The sequence below is a fragment of the Urocitellus parryii genome, chromosome 9, assembly GCF_045843805.1.
Source record: "Urocitellus parryii isolate mUroPar1 chromosome 9, mUroPar1.hap1, whole genome shotgun sequence".
Classification (NCBI taxonomy): Eukaryota; Metazoa; Chordata; class Mammalia; order Rodentia; family Sciuridae; genus Urocitellus; species Urocitellus parryii.
Window position 1 is genome coordinate 50,911,470 of NC_135539.1, and position 24,203 is coordinate 50,935,672.

General features: G+C 34.6%; 1 protein-coding gene across 13 annotated transcripts in view; it reads right to left on the minus strand.

The window, feature by feature from the left end:
* The window catches only part of Znf438 (zinc finger protein 438), a 176,962-nt gene that overhangs the window by 72,682 nt on the left and 80,077 nt on the right, over positions 1-24,203 (minus strand). For 10 of the 13 annotated variants that reach the window (XM_026402332.2, XM_026402329.2, XM_026402331.2 and 7 more), the window contains one exon: positions 868-1,085. The exons of 1 other annotated variant lie outside the window; for it this stretch is intronic. The gene's annotated coding sequence lies outside the window, so the exon portion shown is untranslated. Of the gene's footprint in view, positions 1-817; positions 839-867; positions 1,086-10,653; positions 10,718-24,203 lie in introns of those variants that run through there. 2 more of the 13 variants (XM_026402323.2, XM_077802567.1) reach the window with 2 other exon arrangements.

The window sequence follows — 24,203 nt, forward strand, 5'->3', positions numbered from 1 at the left end:
GGAGGGACAGAGCCCCAGGCACATTTACAATTTCTTTCGTCAGTTGATTCCACATTTTCCAAAGAAATCTTATCCAACATGTCATAACAAGATCAAGATATACAGCATATTAAGGTATAGGTAAACATAGGGGAAAAAAAACATGTTTGAGATCTTTTAATTGTTAATTTGGGGCTTAAAGTGACTCCAGTTTTGTTTTTGTTTTCCTGAATGTTCCTATGTGTTTCTGGATTCATATTCTTTGTTTCTTTCATGGGCACACTCTCATCTCAAGAAGTTGTTGCACCATTTTTTTTTTCTTCTGAGGGGAGCAAAATTAATAAAGCTTCACCAACCTTTTTTTACTTGGCAATTCTATCTGCTCTGTGGGCAATCAGACTACAGAACACAATTCATGGCCTGGATTATCTAGCACCCTGGCTGCAGTGTTAGTACCAAAGAGCACTGCAGCTCACTCTCAGCTAAACTTATTACAAACTTCATTTTTCTTATCTGCCACCATCAACCATAGAGGTCAAAAACAGAAATAGCAGGGTAAAGCCAGTAGAAAATTTGGTTCAGATATAGACAAAAATATAATACTCTTTATTTAATACTTCTCAGAAAGGAATAAAGGACACATATTTTGCCACAGCTCACAACTATGCAGTTTAGTTCCAAAGGCAGGAGTGTTATATTCCACTTTTCCTACCAATCCAAACATATTCAGGGGTTATTAAACTCAAGCATATGAGATCTATTACAGATTTAACTTGTTTTACCTAGAAAAATGCTAAGTTAATGTTTTTTGAAAATTTTTTTGATAAACAACACTCACGTTAAGTAAAGTCCATTACCCAAATTCTGTCAATTTCATCATGAACTAACCTTTAGAAATTGGTATGAAAACTTAGTGTTTCATCTTTGGGTTGAGGAAGTTGAACCTGAATGCAGCAAACACTCTATCTATGTGGTTGATTCTCTTCTCAAGCCTCTTGCTCAGGTCTTTTCCATAAATGATGAGACAGCTGAATGACTCTTTTCTAATTTTGGATAACCCCAAAGGTCAGTTCGCTCATAGGTAGTGTTCAGAACCCACAGTTCATCTAAAAATGAAAAAAAAAAAAGCTTTCAGCATTGGCAGAAGATGTTTTGGCTACTTCAAATCTTTACCTTGTAAAACCATGTTGAGAAGAGTCTGTCTTCTAGTATTTCCTCATAAAGTCTCAAAGGAATACTTTAGAAACTTTTTTTTTTAAGTTCACAACTATTTGTTGACTTATACTTGAAAGATGAGACAAATGTGAAAGTCTAAAAAATTACCTGTTCTTTTCTAAAACAAATCTTAAAATATGCTCTATTTTCTTACATCAAGTGAAATCTAAGGCCAATATCATTTTCCCTTTTATAAATATCTAAATCTATTGCCTGATTCCACAGAGAAATTTTCTTTATCTGAGGTCCATGAAATTTATAAGGCCAAGGCACACAGTGTGCTCTTTTGATATTTAAATTCAAGTTGACTTTTATTTTATTTTAATATCTAGTCATTGGTTTCATTAATTTAGGTTTTTTATTGTTGTGTTGACAATTATACATATAATGAATCTATCTTACCTGTCCCATATGTCAGTAGCCCTCAAACTGAGGAACATTTGGGTTTTTACAAAGACTTTCCAAGAAATGTGTAATTTTAAGGCAAGATAAGATCATTTTAGACAACCAATTTCTAGCTCTTCAACCTTCATTCTTCCTAATACTGATCTTTCTGGGAATATGCTGGTAGCCAAGTTGTCATGCTGGCTCCTTTCCCCACTTCACAATTACCTTTCCTCCTCTTTATAAAAGAAATGTATAACTCCTGGGATGTAAAAACCCCAGGTGGCCAAAGAAGGGGACAAATTAAAACAATGCTATGTATAAATTCTCCCTTAATCAATGAAACTGTTCTTTTCCTATCTCATATATATTTTATTAAGTAATTGAGTATTTGGGCCCATATTATAATAGTATAAATCAGATAAAATAAAGCAGTAGAGATGATATTTTACCTAAAGGCTTTCCTTCTTCCATAGCCTGATTACTGTTAAAGAAGCATCTCTCTAGGAGACTTTAGTGAGCACAAAGCAAAGAAACACTGAAGGCAGCAGTACATTACTGTATCCAGGCAACACATGGCAGGACTCTGTGCCTTACCTATTTATCTATATTAGAATTAGAATTCTGCCATGTGATGGTTGTCATGGCGGCATATATTAACATATTTATTTGAGTTAAAAAAAACAAGTTGGACTTTTACTGAAAGAAGGATGTCTTATTTGAAAGATAAATTTAAAAATGAAGACTAGCTTTGTAAATTAGATTAAATGGCAGCAATTTTCCCTAAACTAAGTAATCTCTATTTACAGCTACAAGCGTTGCTAAAAATATAATTAAGACAGATCTTTTAAAAATTCTCTAAAATTATTTATTGACAGATACATGTTGCAATTAATAATAGTTCTTACAACCCTTTCTAAGTATATTGGATTAAATAGGGTGCTTCTACATAAAAGAGTAATAAGTATAACAGTCATTTGATAAATCTTAGTTAAGCCTTTTTGATAAAATTTCCTCAAACTGAGAAAGTGATAGCAAATTCCTCTATAAGCCAAGTGATTTCTAGTCTTTAGTAACCTAAAGATGATAGGATAATTAAGTTGTCATTAGAGTCATCATTAAAATAATTTATAGATAACTTTTTGATTTCTGGTATATAACTCAAGCATGAGAAAAGTTAATGATACAGTTCCTGGCATATTGTAAACATTGATATTTTAAAACTAAGATATTTTATCACTTCTTCAGATATACACTTGAATTTATTCACTTCTCTCATTTCTAATCTCTATGACCTCTGATTTCTGCACCATCTTTTTTCTCTTATACTCCTTCAAATTCTTGTTTTCATTTCTTTGAAAGCTTTGGTTTTTCTTCAATTTCTTTCCTGGATTCTGCTTCTTCTAATTTGTAGTTTTATAATTAAATTTAATTATAATTGTTAAGACATTTTAACTTTTTTCCCATTGTGTTTGAGAATCCCACTTCATTCTCTATCATATGGACAGTCTGATGCCTCAAGACATATACTGAAAACTGTGTCCACTTTTCATTGACCAGTACACACCAGTTTTGTAATAAAACAAAGTTTCCATGCACAGGTGGATCTGCTTCTGAATTCTCTATTTTTTTTTCCATTGGGCAATTTGTACATCCTCACGTCATACACTAGCTTAATTACTATGGTTTTATATTAAGTCATGATATAAAGGCAGGAAAACCAGACCTCCTTGATATAGGGCAGGAAAAACATCTTATTCTTTAGACGTGCACTTGTAATTTTTGAATAACTACTCTATATAAGTTCAGAATTATAATGTCAAGTATTACCAAAATGCTACTAAAATAATAGCATTTTATTATATTAAAAACATTAACAGTAATAACATTAAAATTCCCAAAATATTAGGGATTTGATTCTATGTGCACTGAGAAATAATATTTTTTTCAACATTTAAGTGTTCTAATTCATTAATGTAGTGTTTCTCCACATTAAATTAGATTATATTTAATGTCTTTTAATAAAAGTTCATAACTTTATCATTAAAGGTCTAAGACATTATGTATTAGACTTATTAAAAATTATTTTTATTATATTGCTATGCAAATTATAAATTAAAAAATTACATTTTCTAGACAATAATTCCATTCTCCATTTTTGGTTTTTCTTTCCATGGTTTCAGTTACCTGAGTTCAACAATGATTCAAAAATATTAAATGGAAAATTCCAGGAATAAACAGTTTATAAGTTTAAATCACACAATGTTCTGAATAGTGTAATGAAATCTTACTCTGTCCTACTGGGGATGTGAATACACAGCTGATGCAGCATACATACTACGTGCATACATTTAATAGCTGTCTTGGTTATAAGATTGACTGTTATGGTATCACAGTACTTATGTTATGGTATCACAGTACTTATGTTACTTAATTAGTTACTTAATTATGACCCTAAAGCCCAAAAGCAGTGATGCTGGCAATGTGGATGTGTCAAAAAGAAGCTGTCAAATGCTTCCATTAAGTAAAAAGGTAAAGGTTCTCAACTTAAAAAAATAAATAAATTGTCTGTTGAGGTTACTAAGATCTACAGCAAGAACAAAATTTCAAATGAAATTCATGCTACTTTAACTGTCAAATCTAAAACTGCAAAAGTTCTGTCCACAGTGTGTCGGGAGATGACACATAGGAGTGAGGATTTACCCTTAACCTTGAGCAATGGAGGTGTGAGACTGGCTTCAGCAGCGGACAAGATAGGTGGACCTCACCTCTGCTCAGCAGGGGAATGAAGCTCTAGGAGTGGGCAGTCACCCAATGGGACTGGGCTACACCCCTCTGAAACTCAATCCCTTCCCTCATTTGAGTGGAACTTTCTCAAGTGTCTTCCCCTTAGTAAACAAAGTCTCAGGCATGCTTTCTTTCTCTTTCCAAGAACCTTTAAGGTTGAGAGGCCTCCCTGATTCCTGCAAGCAAAAGGTATTTCTGTGTGCTGCATGCTTCTTTTGCCATTTTCTTAGTTATTGATGTAGCCAGCTTTTGTGAATCCAGCTCATGTCACCAGCCCAGCTAGCTGGCGATAAATGGAGGCCCCACTGGGATTATATTTAAGGTAGTTGATAATATATATATGGTTAAAGTGTAGCTCTCTCTCTATAAGAAAGTACGCTTTTCAGGGTTTACTGTCGAATTAATGTGGATTTTTTGTTTTTTGAAATATTTTAGATAAGAAAATTTGGTACATACTAGAGATTAATGTTTAGAGAATGAAGAGCGAGAGGAAAAATTACTTTATTGTGGAATGTTAAAATTCCAAAAATCTATGCTTCTAGAGAAATAAAGTTTTTAAATTATTTTTATTTGATTATTACTTTCTAGAATTATTCAGGCAATTTAAATTGGGCTAATAAATCTACTGAGCCTCTTACTGCAGCCTTACTGAATACTAAAATTGAGTGAGCTGTACCCAGTTGCTACTCATGCAGATGTAAGGCTTTGGCTGCTCTTCCCTAGGGGGTCTTTAACTTATCCTTGCAGACCCACTGCCAGCAATACTTTTACTCCTTAGATAACCTAGTCTGGCCCACCGATTATTATGGGGATCTCTGGCCCATGTGCAGGAGACATTGGCACCAGCTTCTGTTGCTGGAGCCTGCTTTTCAGTTGAAAGATTTCTGAGACACTGGCAGGAGGCATTGCAAAGGGAAGATGCAGGGAAATGGTCCATTGACTGAGAAAGTGCTAAGGTCAACACAAGTCACAGAGATCTGCTCAAAGGATCCTGCCCATGCAGAACAATATGGCAGCACCAGGGGAGGCTCATTTGGCACTGTGGCTTTGTGCCGCTGGCCGCTGGCTGGGACTCACAGGGACACATGCCTGGCTGCTCCCGCCTGCACAGGGCGCCTGAGGGAACAGCGATCCACAGAGGCAAGGACACGCAGCTGCCAGTAGCTGCCACAGGAATATCCACAACCCAAGGGAAAATGGCGGAGTGCCCACGGAAGATCAAGGGGATTTGAAGTGGGGAAATGCAGACAAACAGTCCCAGTGCCAGGAACCCGGCACAGGGCACAACAGCGGGCAACGAGACAGGCACGGCGCAGCCAGCCAAAGGGTCCTTTGTTGGTCCAGATGCCAAAGTGATCTGCTCCGCTACACACTAACCATGGTAACCCATTGCGGGAGCACCGACTGGACTGCACAGAGCCACAAACACGCTGTGGGGCACTGCGAAGCTTCAACCAAGGACTGCCATGGTCAGAACAGACAACACACAGAGTAAACATCCTACAATTTCAAGCAAAAACTGGGTTATAGAGAACCCGGAAGAATCCCCCAACCAAGTGACCTGGACAACATGGCGAATAAATACCACCTCCCATACTTTTTTTTTTTTTTTTTAAGAGAGAGAGAGAATTTTAATATTTATTTTTTTTAGCTTTCGGGGGACACAACATTTTTGTTTGTATGTGGTGCTGAGGATTGAACCCGGGCTGCACACATGCCAGGCGAGCATGCTACCACTTGAGCCACATCCTCAGCCCACCTCCCACACTTTTATGGGCTACCTTTAGTCCTTACTACCACTACTCAAACAGAGCTTCCAGCCCCACTGCCCAATCACTAACCTATACTTTCTGTCTCCCACAGGCTGACAACTGGAGTTAGGAAAGCTGTGCCCCGCTATCAGAAAATTTCTTTTTATGATTTTTAATATGTTCCCTTTAACAAAAATATTTATTTTCGGACAAAATCTAATTCAGCAAACTCCTCCACTGTAGCTCTCAGCCTGACTTGTTCTCAAAGCTATATAACCTAATTTTTTACCTGACAGGTTCCCCTAGGAATTTTCTATGGCTATATTATTAAGGAAAAATTGCAAAGATAACATTACATTAATGAGATACTATGCATATGCTTATAGCTTAATTTCATTTTTTAAAGTTATGGGGTGCATTTGCTTGTCATGAGGACAGAAAGCCATCAATCTGAGATCTTTTCTCATAGTGTTCCCATGACGACCAAAGAATCCTTATTCTTTTCATTTCTACTACGTAAATACGAAAAATAAAAAAATGTATGCACAAGAATCTTATTTTAACTGCATTACATGACATCACCTAGATATAAGGGTGCACTCCTAGTTAAAAGTAAGTCAAAATGGATCCAAATACTTTTAAGAACCACAGTGTTTCATAAGGTTTATGATTACATAATTCTAAGCTATACTTTTATTCTTAATTCATATTTTCCCAGTTACATAAATAATCTATAGTCTTTAATTCAGAGGATAATTAATATATGTCTATTTGCTTCCACTCATTTTCCCTCAACAGAAATCACATAATTTATATTTTTATACATGCATTTATCTCATGCTCTGCTTTTTACAGATATTTAAGATAAATGCAATTTACTATAAAATATTTATTCCAAAAAATACTCATTAAATTATAAAGTTGACATATAACCATCAAGTAATCTCTAATTCCTAAATTATTGTTCAGGTTTTTATAAAATGATAGATATAATTCTGTAAACAGAGATATCCAAAAAGCCTTGGCTACATTTCATTTGAAGTAACTCTGCTTAATAAAATAAAACGATTGTTTAGATTCTAAGATTTACAGGAATTATTACAGAATATAACCAAGGAAGAATTCTAGTAGGAGAAAGAAATACTTCTGTATAGAGAATATGGAATTGGAAGAGTCCTAAGAGGAAGAAAGAAATCATCTCTGGGTGAAAAAAAAAAAAGGTCTTTATATATTCTAAATTTTAATGATGGAAGGATTTTCCTGAATAAAGAATTTTTTCCCCCAGATTGAATCAGGAAGATACACACAATTTAAACAGACCAATATCAAATGATGAAATAGAAGATGCCATCAGAAGCCTACCAACCAAGAAAAGCCCAGGATGGAATGCATACATAGCCCAGTTCTACAAACTTTTAAAGAAGAATTAATACCAATTTATTTCTGGAAATAGAAAAAGAGGCAGCACTTCCAAACTCATTCTATGAGGCCAATATCACCCTGATTCCAAAACCAGGCAAAGACACATCAAAGAAAGAAAACTTTAGACCAATATCTCTAATGAACATAGATTAAAAAAATTCTCAATAAAATTCTGGCAAATCAAATACAAAAACATATCAAAAAGACCATGCACCATGATCAATTGGGATTTATCCTAGGGATGCAAGGTTGGTTCAACATAAGGAAATCAATAAATGTAACTCATCACATCAATAGACTCAAAGATAAGAATCATATGATCATCTCAATAGATGCAGAAAAAGTATTTGACAAAATACAGCACCCCTTCATGTTCAAAGCACTAGAAAAACTAGGGATAACAGGAACATATTTCAACATCATAAAGGCTATCTATGCTAAGCCCCAGGCCAACATCATTCTAAATGGAGAAAAATTGAAGACATTCTCTCTAAAAACTGGAACAAGACAGGGATGCTCTCTTTTACCACTCCTATTTAATATAGTTCTTGAAACACTGCCAGAGCAATTAGACGAAATAAATTAAAGAGATAAGTATAGGAAAAGAACTTAAATTAGCATTATTTGCTGATAATATGATTCTATACCTAGAAGACTCACAAGGCTCCATCAGAAAACTTCTAGAACTAATAAATGAATTCAGCAAAGTAGCAGGATATAAAATCAACACCCATAAATGAATTTCTGCATATCATGACAAATCCTATGAGAGGAAAATGAGAAAAACTACCCTGTTTACAGTAGCCTCAAAAAAAGAAATAAATAAAAAAATACTTGAGAATCAATGAAAGAGGTGAAAGATCTATACAATGAAAACTACAGAACCCTAAAGAAAAAAATCAAAGAATATCTTGGAAGATGGAACGATCTACCTTGATCTTGGATAGAACTAATATTATCAAAATGACCATACTACCGAAAGCACTATACAGATTTAATGCAATTCTGATCAAAATCCCAATGGCATTTCTAATAGAAATAGAAAAAACAATCATGAAATTCATCTGGAAAAATAAGAAACCCAGAATAGCTAAAGCTATCCTTAGCAGGAAGAGTGAATGAAGCAGGTGGCATCACTATATCAGACCTTAAACTATACTACAAAGCAATAGTTAACAAAAACAGCATGGTATTGGCACCAAAACAGACTAGTAGACCAATGGTACAGAATAGAGGACACAGAGACTAACCCACAAAATTACGATTATCTTATATTAGACAAAGGTGCCAAAAACACGCATTGGAGAAAAGATAGCATCTTCATCAAATGATGCTGGGAAAACTGGAAGTCCATATGCAACAAAATGAAACTAAACTCCTATCTCTCACCATGCACAAAACTCAACTCAAAGTGGATCAAGAACCTAGGAATTAAACCAGAGACCCTGCATCTAATAGAAGAAAAAGTAGGCCCTAATCTTCATCATGTGGGATTAGGCCTCAACTTCCTTAATAAGACTCCTATAGTGCAAGAAGTAAAACCAAGAATCAATAAATGAAATGGACTCAAACTAAAATGTTTCTTCTCAGCAAAAGAAACAATCTGTGAGGTGAAGAGAGTGCCTACATCTTGGGAGCAATTTTTTGCCCCTTACATATCAGCTACAGCATTAATCTCTAGGGTATATAAAGAACTCTAAAAGCTAGGCACCAAAAAAACAAATAAACAAAACACCAATCAATAAATGGGCCAAGGACATGAACAGACACTTCTCAGAAGAGGATATACAATCAATCAACAAATATATGAAAAATTGTTCATCATCCCTGGCAATTAGAGAAATGCAAGTCAAAACTACTCTAAGATAGCATCTCAATTCAGTCAGAATGGCAGCTATTATGAAGACAAACAACAATAAGTGTTGGCGAGGATGGATTAAAAAATGTGGCATATATACACAATGAAATATTTCTCAGCAATAAAAGAGAATAAAATCATGGCATCTGCAGGTAAATGGATGGCACTGGAGAAGATAATGCTAAGTGAAGTTAGCCAATTCCTCCTCACCCCCCCAAAAATGCTGAATTTTTCTCTGATACAAGGTCACTGACTCATAGTTGAGTAGGGAGGGAGAGTATAGGAGGAACTGACAAACTCTAGATAGGGCAGAGGGGTGGGAGAGGAAAGGAGGGGGCAGGAGGTTAGCAATGATGGTGGAATGTGATGGATATCATTATCCAAGTAACAGGTATGAAGACATGAATCAGTGTGAACATATTTAATATACAGATATAAAAAATTGTGCTCTATATGTGTAATACGAATTGTAATGCAGTCCGCTGTCGTGTATTTGGAAACTTCTCTTTAAAGACTACATTTAATTGATTTGAAAACATCATAATTATGATAATTACTGCTAATTCTTACATATTACTTCTGTTTGTTAAATATACAAGTTTCTAAAATATCTATGAGATTTAAGAGAACATTTTATTAAAACTGGTGTTCTCCAAATTAAGGCTATCTGTTAATTTTGAGCAACAGAAGCTACAAATTTTATTGGGAATTCATTTGTATCATATAGGGTGCTCTGACTGAACCTATTATCTACAAGATATATTATCAGACTTATATGCAGCTCCCTTCACTGGGAAGTAGCCTTAATCATATTTTTTAAAGACAACTGAGAGACACTGACCCATTTAAAGGATAATATTATGAAATATAAAGATATTTTGAGACCTTCTCTCAGGAAGGGATTAAACGTTATTTTAATTTATCCATTTTACATGTAACATCAAAATGAATTACAATGATCAAAAGAGGTGTCTTATTTTCATATATTGTAGGTCTGGCCTTAGTCACTACCATGAGAGAAGGCCTTAAACAAAAGAAACCTCTCTAGCTTAATACAGATAAGAGCAAATTCAGAGATATTTTCAAGAGATCCAAATACATATATATTGTAATATTTCAGAACTTATGCCAGATGTCTGACCCCACCTAGATATTATGCTATCACTTAGCTAAAATTTAAAAGAGAAGGCCATATTAAGAACAATTTTTAAAAGATCTATCTTAATCCTGTCCCAAAAACACAGAATAGGGACAAACCTGGTTATTTGGAGCACAGACAATTCCCCAGGGATAAACAGGATCCAACAGGTAAACAGAATGCCTAAAATAATAATAATTATTATTTGATAAAATAATAATAATTATTATTTGATAAAATAATAATAATTATTATTTGATAAAATAATGTTATTTTATAATTAAATTATATAACAATATATTATATTATATATAATAATAATGATGATGATGATGATGATAATGATTTTAGTAAGCCTTTTTTTTTTTAACAGTGTGGTAGGATTGCTTTATTTTATCATTCAGGAACATTTGGCTTTTATTGACACAAAAATCAGACAGAAATTTGAAGAGCCTGTTTTTCACATTGTTCCCTCCTCTGATATAAACACTGACCACATTTCAACAAAAGCAAGTCTTATTAAAATATAGGTGATTTCCTAGAGTCCGAAGTCCCTCCATGTTTCTCAGTAAGAACGTGTGCCTTCCGTAGCACCTGACTCCTGCCGTCTTCTTTCTTTTTTTTTTTATATTTTTTTATTGGTTGTTCAAAACATTACAAAGCTCATGATATATCATCTTTCATACATTTGACTCAATTGGGTTATGAACTCCCCTTTTACCCCAAATACAAATTGCAGAATCACATTGGTTACACACTCACATTTTTACATAATGGCATATTAGTGACTGTTGTATTCTGCTACCTTTCCTATCCCCTACTATCCCCCCTCCCCTCCCCTCCCATCATCCCTCTCTACCTCATCTGCTGTTGTTCAATTCTCTCCCTTGTTCCCCCCCCTCCCCTCACATCCTCTTCTATGTAATTTTGTGTAACATTGAGGGTCTCCTACCATTTCCATATGCTTTCCCTTCTCTCTCCCTTTCTCTCCCCCCACTCGTCTTTGTTTAATGTTAATCTTTTCCTCATGCTCTTCCTCCCTGTTCTGTTCTTAGTTGCTCTCTTTATATCAAAGAAGACATTTGGCATTTGTTTTTTAAGGATTGGCTAGCTTCGCTTAGCATAATCTGCTCTAATGCCATCCATTTCCCTGCAAATTCTATGATTTTGTCATTTTTTATTGCTGCGTAGTAGTCCGTTGTGTATAGATGCCACATTTTTTTTTATCCATTCATCTATTGAAGGGCATCTAGGTTGGTTCCACAGTCTAGCTATTGTGAATTGTGCCGCTATGATCATTGATGTGGCAGTATCCCTATAGTACGCTCTTTTAAGATCCTCAGGGAATAGTCTGAGGAGGGCGATAGCTGGGTCAAATGGTGGATCCATTCCCAGCTTTCCCAGGTATCTACATACTGCTTTCCAAATTGGCCTTACCAATTTGCAGTCCCACCAGCAGTGTACAAGTGTACCCTTTTCCCCACATCCTCGCCAACACTTATTGTTGTTTGATTTCATAATGGCTGCCAATCTTACTGGAGTGAGATGGTATCTTAGGGTGGTTTTGATTTGTATTTCTGTGACTGCTAGAGATGGTGAGCAGATCCTACTATCTTTATGGAGAGACTCAAAGAGACAGGACATAGCATTTAAGGGATTGCAGAAACTAACATGGTCCTAGGCACATTTAGATGTTACACCATAATTTAAATAGAGATCAAATAAAAGAAAAAAACATAAAGACAGAAAAAGACCAAAATACTAGTCTTGATCCCAAAAGAAATAAACTTCCTAAATAAAAACGTTACTCCTCTTTTAAGTTATTAAAAAAAAAAGGTTCGACAGCCTCTATAACACTGAAACAGGGTTTACTTTGAGCCCCTTACTTTGAGAAAAATAACTCTAAAAATAGTTACCCCTAAAATATTAGACAGACAGCCATAAAAAAATCAGCTCAACAGCCACTAGTTTACCTCAATACAGAACTTAAATGTGCTAAGCCCATTCTTTACTTTAAAAACAAGGTAGTGCCCTACATCACACATTGGTATTTTAAAAATTAGTAAAGACATAAACAATACATAATTATTAGAGCTTATTAAGTTATTAAAAATGTTCATAACTGTTTATACGTAAAGACTGTTTTGACATGAATCCCTCAAAATGTCATTGCTAGCTTAATGCCATATAAAATTCTAAATCAGGTCACTGTCTCAAACAATACTATTGACTTATTTTTGCCCATCAATTTTTGAGGTACTAACTCCACATACATAAGTCAGCATTAAGTTTGATAACAATAATAACAGTTTTTAATGGATTAGCAAATAAAGGGCTATTCATTTTTCTATTTCAGTTTTTGTTAATGGTAAAAACCAAAATATTTTTTCTATGCTTATTAAACATATATATTTTCTATTTTGGAAAGATGTCTCTATATATTTCTCATGCCTCTAGTAAAGGACACCATTCTTAAAGTTAAAAACTTTGGCTCTGGCCTCATCCCAAATTAAAGAGAGTCATTTAAGTTAATCTAGAGCTAATTTCACAACACAAATTTTTATATACAATTTGTTATATTCTTCATTTTGGGTAATTCTATTAAAATCAAGTCATAAATTTGGAAAAGATTAAGTTTCTATTTACTATGGTCCCTTTAAATGACTTTTGTCAAGTTTCATAACCAGCTAGAGATAATAAATCTTTTCTTATTATTTAAATACTTGTACTATACTATTCACCTAATGATAGTATAACTTATGCCAAGCCTCTATTTAATTTTAACAAAAAAAATAAGGGAAAACAGGATCCTACATACACATACTAAATCTTACAAATATTTCAAAATTTTTTCTTAAATTGTGATATTAAAAGTCTTACTGATGCTGAACATGATTTAGTAAGTTAAATCAGATTTCAAAAGAGTTTAAAACTGTCATCCTGGAAATGGCTGAAAAACCTGACACAGGAAGGTAAATCTCTAGCTGCAGAGTTTACAGCCGTGCAGCTTAACGAGCTTGTCAGGTAAGTAAAACTTACGAAGAGACTTCTGTGGACCCATTTTCCAAGTGCACTTTTTAATGTACTTTATGGTGTGGACTGGAAAATTCATCCATGTGACTAGATTAATTGTACTCTCTATGGTCAGCTATACCTATATGTTGTTCCCATGATAAAAATGCTGGCTGGCTAAGGGTATCTTTCAGCAGGGAAAGGCAGCATATGGGGAACCTAAACCAGCCAATCATGCTGGTCCTTGGAAATTAAGACTATACTGACATATCTGGACAACTGTCAAAATAGAAAGATTATTGAAATAGAATTTTCCTATACAGGCCAGTTATTTACATAAAGTATCCACCAATGTATTATTGCCCTAATCATTCTACAATAAAATTGGCACCTTTCCTAAGTGAATGGATTGTGCAAATGTCTTGCCAGTATAACATAAGGTGTCTAAAATTAGTGGATATATTTTAGACTGGTCTCCTAGAATTGACAAAGACAATTATATGAGGATGCCATGACTCCTACAGGCTTTAACTTTCAGAGAGATGGCATCCAGAAGGGTGTCTGGTGCTTAACTTCTGCCCCCAGCATTTTTGCATTACTGATAAACCTAAGAGTTCCTTAAATGTGAGAATTAAGAGAAAGGATGATAAATATCCTGTAGACTATAAAAAATGCAACTTATCTAATTGTATCATTAGGTATTATAGAGGAAAAGGACACTGATCTTTCATCAACCTTCCTTTGTCCTACTGCCAGCTAACATTTCAAAACCATGGTATGCTGAATTTAATGTTCAGCCTTCGAAACAGGTGTATGCCAATTAACCAGACCTAGGCAAGTTGTTGATTTCATGATCCTTAAAGTGACCACTTTAAATTTATTCATTGTTTCTACAATTATAGCCTTTGTGGCTATAATTTAAACTTACAACATGTAAATATTCCTAATAATTTGGCTTATATTACTTCCCAGATCCTCCATAGTCAGATGAATATTGATGGAAGGACTGGAACTAAGTTGAATGCTCTAGAAGCCACTGTAATAAATAATACAAATGAGATCTCTGCTCTATGGTTTAAGGAAAGGCTTGAATGCCATGCTAATTATAAATATGTCTGTGTTACTATGGCCAAATGCAATGCTTCCCAATAAAATTGGGAAAAGATTAAAAATCTTCTAGTGAGTGTTTGTTAGAGTAATAATAATAATCTGGATCTTTTGAAGTTAATTGAATGACTTTAATCCTAAAAATATGTTGAAACATTCTATATGGTATGTTATTGAAATGATATGTTTTCTACTAATTCTTTTTATGTCACAATAGGAGGTCATGACACCCTCGGACAAAGAATCCAGTGACTGGGAGTCATAATCCTTCGGTGTATTTACATAATACATAAAAAATGGGGTGTATGTGGGGAGTTGTCACATAGGAATGAACATGTACCCTTATCCTTAAGCGATGGAGATGTGGGACTGTCTTCCACTGCGCACTAAAGCAGGTGGCCTTCACCTCTGGTCAGCAGGGGAATGAAGCTCCGAGAGTGGGCAGTCACCCAATGGCACTGGGCTACACCCCTCTGAAACCCAATCCCTTCCATCATTTTGGTGGAACTTTCACAAGTGTCTTCCTCTCAATAAATAGAGTCTCAGGCATGCTCTCTCTCTTTCCAATGGGCCCTAAAGGTTGAGAGCCGTCCCTGATTCCTGAAAGCAAAAGGTATTTCTGTGTGTTACATGTTTTTTTTTTTTTGCCATTTTCTTAGTTACTGATGTAGCCAGCTTATGTGAGTCCAGCTTAGGTCGCCAGCCTGGCTAGCTGGTGATAAAAGTGCATGATAAGTGCTTTTTAAAGAAAAGGCATTAAATTTGGGGCAGAAGACATAAACAAAGTATCTTCTGATTGACTGAAGTGTGCTGCACAACACATGAGAGGATCTCGTGATGTGAGTAATAACAAGCCATTTACTATAAGGAATGGTTATATAGATTCAGGAATACTCCTGGTCTGAAAAATATAAAAATTACAGGAGAGATCCACCTGTGGAGTTGCAGCTGCATTTCTAACAGAGTTGACGCAGTTGATTAATAAAACAAGATATATCATCTGAAGCAAGTACTCAACTGTGATTAAACCAGGCTTTTCTGATAGAAGATGCCCATCAGGATCTATATTCATAAAAGTGCTAAAGAAGCACCAGGGCATAAAAATATGGAAGAACAGATTAACCCTAGTACTATGTGACAATACTGCAAGGCATATGATAAAATATCTCACTGATGACAAAGAACCATATACTCTCAAAAATAAAAAAAATATATTATATTACATAAATATAATTATAATAGTAATTATTCCATTTTATTATAGCTATTATTGTTAATCTCTTTCTGTGCCTAATTTATAAATTAAACTTTCTTATAGATAATGTATAGGAAAAAACATAGTATCTATAGGGTTTGGTACTATCTGCAGTTTCAACATCCATTGGAGGTCTTGGAACATGTTCCTGATGGATAAAAGGGGAACACTGTAGTAACTTTACTGTTTCTACAATTATAGCCTTTGTGGCTATAATTTAAACTTACAACATGTAAATATTCCTAATAATTTGGCTTATATTACTTAACTCTGGCAGAGACCATCTTAAGCAAGTGAATAAAGTTAACACCACCAGCAATAAGTCATGTTGATGTAATTTACTCTCTGATATGAAGTGACATAATCATGAGAAAACATAAGACAAAATCAAATTGAGTCCCATTCTACAAAAGACATGACCACTACTCTTCAAAAGTATAAAGCTTGAAAAGACAAGGAAAACTGCAGCATCAACAGCAACAAACTCCACAAATGGGAGTAGACTGAAGAGATATGGCCACCGAATGCAAGTGGTGTCATGAATTGATCCTGAAATAAAAAACACATCAAAGAAAAACTGGGAAAACCAGAATGAAAGCTTGTAGTTTTGTTAACATTACTCTATCAATGTTAACTTCTTAATTTTGATAAATAATCCATGGCTATGTAGGATATTAATGATAATCATTATTTTCTATTTTGTTATTTGTTGCTGTTCTATAGAAAAGCAACTGTCTTTCCTATGTTGAGTCTGTATTTTAAAAAATCTTGCTAAATTCATTAACTCTAATAATTTAGTTGTAGTGTTCTGACAGTTACCCACATGGACAATTATATCAATGCCAATAATGATGTATTTTTTCCCTTCTTTCCATTACTGTACCTTTTCTCTTAGGCTCCTCTCTGCCTCCCTTTTACTTACTCTGCTGGCTGGGCTTTCTAGCACAATTTGAATAAAATGATGAGATCAGGATTTTATGTCTTTTAAGAGTTAAAATTATATCTGTTGATGCCCAGAACTAATTTTAATTGTATCAGAATAATCAAGGGAAAATAACTTGGTTTTGCTCTTTAGCATTTTTATCATAGAGAAAGCAATACCATTTTATTTCAGTTTTAAATTCTGAAATGTTTATATAGAAAACATAAAAGAACACATAATCAAAAAAAGTAAGTACCATGACAAAAAAGAAATGCAATATGGTATTGTATCACTAAAATAAAATAAAAGCTGTGGCATTAACTATCCAGACATCATTTTTCCTTGTTATAGTGTGGGGGCTGTAATTGGGACACATTTACCCTGCCAGAGTTTATATTTCCAGGTCTTCATCCCTTGTACCAGATGTAGCTTTTGAATAGTACTCTCCAGAAAAATATCAGTGGAAGTGACTAAGTGACAACTTCTGAATTGCAGTTTTTCATGTTCATTCGTTTGAGTTCTTTAGCAACTCAAAGGCCCAGGTTACGGACGGTTACCTATTGATCACAAATGCCTTCGGTACCTTATTTCATTAGCGGTAAACACATTTTAATTGGGTTTAAGCTATTAATACATTTTGGGGTCTATTTATTATAGCAGTTAGCTTTCCCAAATTAATAAAAAATAAACAAACAACTACAATATATTTAAGGAAGGCACAGATGAAAAGCTCTAAAGTAAATAGTAATTGCTTAGTAGCTAGAAATGAAGAAACCGAGTAAAAGGTAGTAAGGTAGTTATGCCATACAGTCACAAAGCACTTAATAAAAAGACTGCTTGCCAAACATTTAATAAAAAGACTGCTTGCCAAACTAATAATCCTTGGTGACAGAAGTGAAAAAGTAGTTGCCTCCAGAGGTATAAAGCGGGGAATTAACTGGAAAGGGTCATCCATCTGGATTGATGGAAATGTTCTGAATCTTATTTTGGGTAATGGTTACAGTTGTCAAAACTCATTGAACTGAGCACTTAAAAGCTATGCATGTATTGCCTGTAAATTTCAGTCAGCTCTTGTGTTTTTGTGCTTCGAATCTTTGAGTTTAAATAACTGTGGATTCAAACTATTTGAAAAAAAAATGTGTATATACTGAACATGTATAGATTCTGTCTTGTTATTCATAAACAATATATTTAAATAATCTAGAGATGATTTAAAGTACACAAGAAGATGTGTGAAAGTTATATGTGAATACTATACCATTTTACATAAGTGACTTGAATATCTGTGGATTTTGGTATCTTGGGGGGGAGGTATCTTGAAACCAATTCCCTGAGGATTCCTAGGGATGACTAAATACCTCCATTTTTACAAATGCAATTGTCTACCGAACTCATGTCTATAGAGAAAAGAAATGGAAAACAGAATGTTTGAATTACAAAGTACTATTTGCTATCTTTATCAAAGATTTATAATAAAGAAATGTGAAGAGACAAGCATTAAAAGATTTAAGAGTAGCAATGAAAGGAAATTGAGAATCTAGAAATTGAGGGACTCTCAGAGGTAGAAAAGTTGACTGCTTCTGGATTTCACACATTGAAAAAGAAGACTTAAAAAAAAAAACTTTGAACAAAAATGGTTCCTTATGCTTTCTCTGGTAAACAGAGGAATTTAACTTTGCTGCAGATTAGGTTAAGTATGTTAACTTCAGATAAAACATATTTCAAATGGTCCAATAAGAACCCCCAGTAGGTTGAGAAAGAGACAGAAAAGTAAGAAAGCAAAGGAACAAATAAGGCTTGGAGTTTTGTTTGTTTGTTTTTGGTGTGCTATTGCCTAGAGTATACAATTCACTGTCCAAACTGGGAAAGCTTTGAGAGTAAGAAAAGGGCATTATTACTTAACCTGCCAAGACAAGGGACATAAACTAAGACTGTCCCTGCCAGTTTGGAACATGTAGTCACTCTTACTAGCACATGGAATTTACTGCAGTAAGACAGATAAAAAACAGCTAAGTTTGGGTGAATAACATGGCCAAAGGCCCCACAAATGCTGCATTATATATAAGCCTTTGAGAGACTCTTAATATAATGTTTAAGTGCATGGACAAAAAATACGAAATAAAGGACATATTTCCCAATGCCCACATAAGTGTGACTGTAGGTGAAAAAATGGTCAAGGAAGAATCTTCCAGAAGGCAGAATCAGGTCCTAGAGAAAAATAAACACAGGAGTTCCTGGTGGGGAGCAGGATCAGAGTCTAATCAAGGGACATTCCCCACCCCAGCCAAAGAGTCTTAAAAATGCTTCCTGCTATCCATGCTTTCTGTCACTGTCAGTATTCCTAATCCCAGAAGTTCCTTCAGCTTTAGAGGATTAAACACAAACTTGTAATTTGCTAACTGAGCCTAATGCAATAAATTATGGATACTGCACATAAAGTGAAGGTAGTAAAAATAAACCCAAGAAGTCTTTTATAAAAATCACTGAACTGATGGCCAGGAGGCCCTGATTCTCATCTGACCCTCACTATTAGCTTGTGACCCTGGATAAATTGTGACTTCTCAGGACTTGAGTTCTTTCATTTGTAAAATGAATAAGAGGGATGCCTTCCAATTCTATAATTCTAATTTAAAATTCTTGACCTCACTAAGCCAAAAGAAAACCACAAAAATCCTCTGAAAAATAGAGAATTCATATGGATTAGTTGATCTGGTTTTTCAGCAAAAGCAATGTAGCACAATTTTTTAAAAAAGTTATATTGTCAAATAAAATTCTGGTGCAGTTTCATTTTTAATTTTTCACATTATTTTGGTCTTATTATACTAAAACAAAGAATAAAATAAAACTTCCTGTTTTAAGTAGGGAAAGACATTTGCCTTCCATTTCATTAAGCTTTAGAAACCAATTCAAAAGGCGGCAACCTGACCCTGCTTCAGAATTTCAACACTTTTATAATGTTTACGGACCAAAATTTAGAATGTTAAAAAATCCCAAACTGTAATTTGAAAATTTTTAATATAAAACATTTTATTAGTTACATAGACAAGAATAGTATTTACTGAATCTTAAAAATAGTATTTTTAAAGTAATGTAAAGTAATTTAAAGAACATGTATGCTGGGCTGGGGATGTGGCTCAAGCGGTAGCGCACTCGCCTGGCATGCATGCGGCCCGGGTTCGATCCTCAGCACCACATACAAAGAAAACTAAAAAATAAATATTAAAATTATCTCTCTCTCTCTCTCTTTAAAAAAAAAAGAACATGTATGCTAAATTTCAAATTTTGATGCCTCCTCAAATTTTTAGAAGAAAACAACCTTCACAACTCTTTCTTCATCACTGGTGAAAGGTATGACAAAAGCTAACAGTCCATATTAATACTTTGTTGTTCAAATTATCCAGCTTTATACATGTTGAAAAATAAAGACCAATCATTTTAAGAGAATACAACCCAAACTTTGTCACTTCAAATCATCCTATGTGAGGACAAGGAAAAAATGACATTTTGCAAATCCTGCCTTCATTCTAATGTTTCCATTTGAGTATTGATAGTAAGCTGTTGTTTGTGACATTTCTTTTTTCTTGTTCTCTACCAGCAGAGCAGACTTTCCCTTAACCCTACTGTCCACTGTCACTGTCTATAGATTCTCATAGTTTCAACTTTTCCAGAGAAGAAAGCTTCCAATTCCTAAGATATGGGGAAGACAGTTTTTTTTTTTTTTTTTCCTGGCTAGAGTGAGGTGAGGACATAAGAGTCCAACCAGTCCTGAGACAGACTTTCAGCTGATGATATGCTTTTAATACCAAGCCTCAACTCCTTCTCTAGTTTCCTGATAACACTGCCATTGTCTCTGTAGTGATTAGAATTTCACATTCCTTTGTTATACCCAGTCATAGCATCAAATCTTTCTGTCTTCAAAGCTTATGCATCAGAGTTATTGAAGTCATTCACCTCTCATCAAATAAAGAGCTAGAATTTTTGCATCTATACCCTTTTTTTTATATAAATTTCTTTTGTAGAAGGCAGCAGAAAGTTGTTTCACTGCCATTGTAAAGCCAAAAATTACTGTGTGAATTATTTCACATACCATTTTTAATGATTTGAAGTTATGTCCATCTTGGTCTACTGAGAACACATTCTCACCTCCCTTTTCCTATTTCCCTTGGAGAAAGCCTCTCCCACTCCATGAGATCCCAGTGAGGCTTAGAGTCACTGGTCAGTGTCCCTCTCCTACAGCAGACCAGGCTGGCCCACCAGTATATACCACTCCTAGGTCACACTGATTTTTCAAATGGCCACACAAGTGGTCAAACAGAGTCAATGCACATCTTCTTTGAGGCAGAGAGGTGGATATTTGGCCTGACAAGTTCTCTTTTGGTTGGAATTATTAAACCAGAAGAATGACAATCTTAAGTTGCTAGTGATCAGCCTACTGGCCATATGCCTCTGTAGAATGACAAAGAAATCAGCCAAACTGAAAGAAGAATCCAGATGAGATCATTTGAGTTCCTGGCTATAACCATGCCTAAAGTCAGATGCACTTCTGGAAATCACAATTACATAAACAATTAAGTTCCCTTTATTTTCATAAGCTGGTTTAAGCTGGCTTCCTTTCAGTGATGAAGGAGTCCTGATGGATACATCATTGAATCTAAATGTTCCAATTATTGATACTCAAACTACAAACTTCTACTCATTTACCAAAAATTAAATAGCTTAATTTCTTTTATTAAAATAAAATCACAAATCAAGAATTAACATACACATATATGTCCCTTCTACCATTTAGGTAAGATACTTTGACTTTATTTGATATTTGCATGTTTCTAAGGTAGCACTATCTTTGAGAATGAGATATATATGTTCTGTAGTACTACAAATCCAACAGCCAATCACCTACACAACAGCTTCCTTCCTGGTAGGTACTTCAAACATTCTAGCAGTTGCTTTAAATTTTTTCAGTGCTCTCATCTCAGTTTTTAATAAAGTTCAAGTTTGATTTTCTTACATCAAGTCTATGTCAAAGAATAAAAGAATACACCTCAAAATAAAAGTATGATTTAAATTTTTTAAAAAAATTATTCAACCTCAATCTCTGGGCCAAAATTAGACATCAGAATTACTTAAACCTAAAGATTTTGGGAAAGCAAGTAGAGGGTAAGATCATGCTTCCAAAGAGACAAGTAGGAATGCTTAGATATTGGTTCCATAGGCATTCTCCCTAGAGGAACTGCCTCATTATTATCTACAGGCCATTTGTGCTCTCCAACCCAATAGTTAGTGTCTATACTTCTGGGTTTAAAGTTCTCTCTTGGGACTTCAGTCAGCTTCAAGTGCACACAGGGGCCAGGCAGGTAATCTAAAAGAGGGAGCAGGCATTAATATTTAATATTTTTGACATATTGCAATAATTTGCATTAAAAATAACATTTTATTAAAATTCCAACCTCTCTCTCTGGTTCTAAGTTTTGCTTCCATGCACTATTTATACCTACTACCTTTAGTGTATTCATATTTTCTTTCATTAGGCTATCCTTTTTTTATTAGTTGCACATGAAAATACATTGATCTTGACATATCATACCTAATAATAGTTTTTTGTGCACTGATATTTTATGTACACATTTATGTATGAATAAGTTAATAATAATTACAAAAATTTGTTTTACTGAGCATATAGTATGTGCCAGGCACTCTTCTAAGTGCTTTATATAAATATTAACTTATTTTGTCTTCAATGTAAACCTATGAATCAGGTGCCATTATCCCCATTTTACAGATGAAGACATTGAGGCTCTGAGAAATCAACTTGTCTAAAACCACAAAGCAAATAAGTTGTAAATTTGAATGTGGGCACTCTGATTAAAGGATCCCTGCCCTTAATTTTTCCTCTTTCCACAAAGACATATGTCATCTATTATGGGTTAAATTATGTCCCCGTAAATGACATGAAGTTCTAACCCTGGTACCTGTGAATGTGACCTCATTTGAAAGCAGCCTTTGCAAATGAAATCTAATCAAGATGGGATCATACCAGATTAGGCTGGGTCTTAATACAATTTGTCTGGTATCCTTCTAAGGAGAAAATTTGGACACTGCCAGACAGAATGGAAGACAATCATGAGAAGACAGGATCAGAGACTGGATTTATGCTGCCATATAGTAAGAAATGCCTGAGGCTTCCGGAAACTAGATGAGGCAGGATCCTCTCCTACGGGCCTCTGAGTGAGTTGGCCTTGCCAATTGATTTCAGATTTCTAGCCTCCAAAACTGTAAGAAAAAGTTCTGTTGTTTAAAGCCTCTCCACTTGTGGTACTTAGTTACGGCAGAGATCTAGAAAACTAATACCATCTCTCACTTATACTGAAATATGCCATGTCTTCAACCTGCTATTTGCAATTTTAACACAGATGGAAGTCTAAGTAAGATTTAGCTCTCCTCTTATTTCTACTTAAAGAAAAACAATAACGAGGGGTGGGACTGAGATAACCAAAACGTACAATGTTTCAATCTAATATAGGCAGCTTCTATTCAGCACTAGCAGATGACTACCACATGGAAATACAGGACTAAAGTTGCCAGATCTTCTAGTTTGCATGAGAATCCAGCAGCCATGATTTTGTGCATTAAATTTTTTGACAAAAATTAGTTACTAATTAAAAATATTAATACTTAATGACTGGTATATTAAAAAATATTGTGCTGGTCAAACAAAACACATTTACAGACCAAATCTGGCCAGTGGTCGAGGATTTTACAATCTCTACTTTGTCCATTTTCTTTGCTTTCTATGTCTACTTCCCTTGCATTTTATTTCACATGGCCCTAATTGGAGCCATCCATCCACCAGATTTAGTAAGCAGGCATATGGTATCGGAAACCATGTTGAAGTCAATACCTTAAGACCAGAAAACCCTCTATGCAATGTACTGATTCCAAGATGTACTGATGCAGGGGAGTCACATATACTTAAGAACCTAAGACTGCGTGGGTACACACTTGTGGATCCACATCTTAAGTTTTATTAAAACTGTTCCTCTGTTCTGTCAGCTGATAGCCAATGTCAAAGAATTTTGATTTGAGTAAGGGTTTTGTGTAACCCAACAAAATGACCTATGACATCATTCATAGTATTGCCCTTACAATTTAATGAGTTCTTCCAAATCCTTATCTCTTACATATATACTTGAAGGAGTCACAAGTGGATTACAATAGCTCATAATTGTCATTCAATGTGCACCAATCTGTAATCCAATCTGTAATGTATAAGTTTTCAGAAACTGGGGGGATTTTTTTTTTTGCCATATTTGGGATTGAATTCAGGTGTTCTACCATTGAGCAACATAGTTCCAGCTCATTTTAAAACTTTTTAT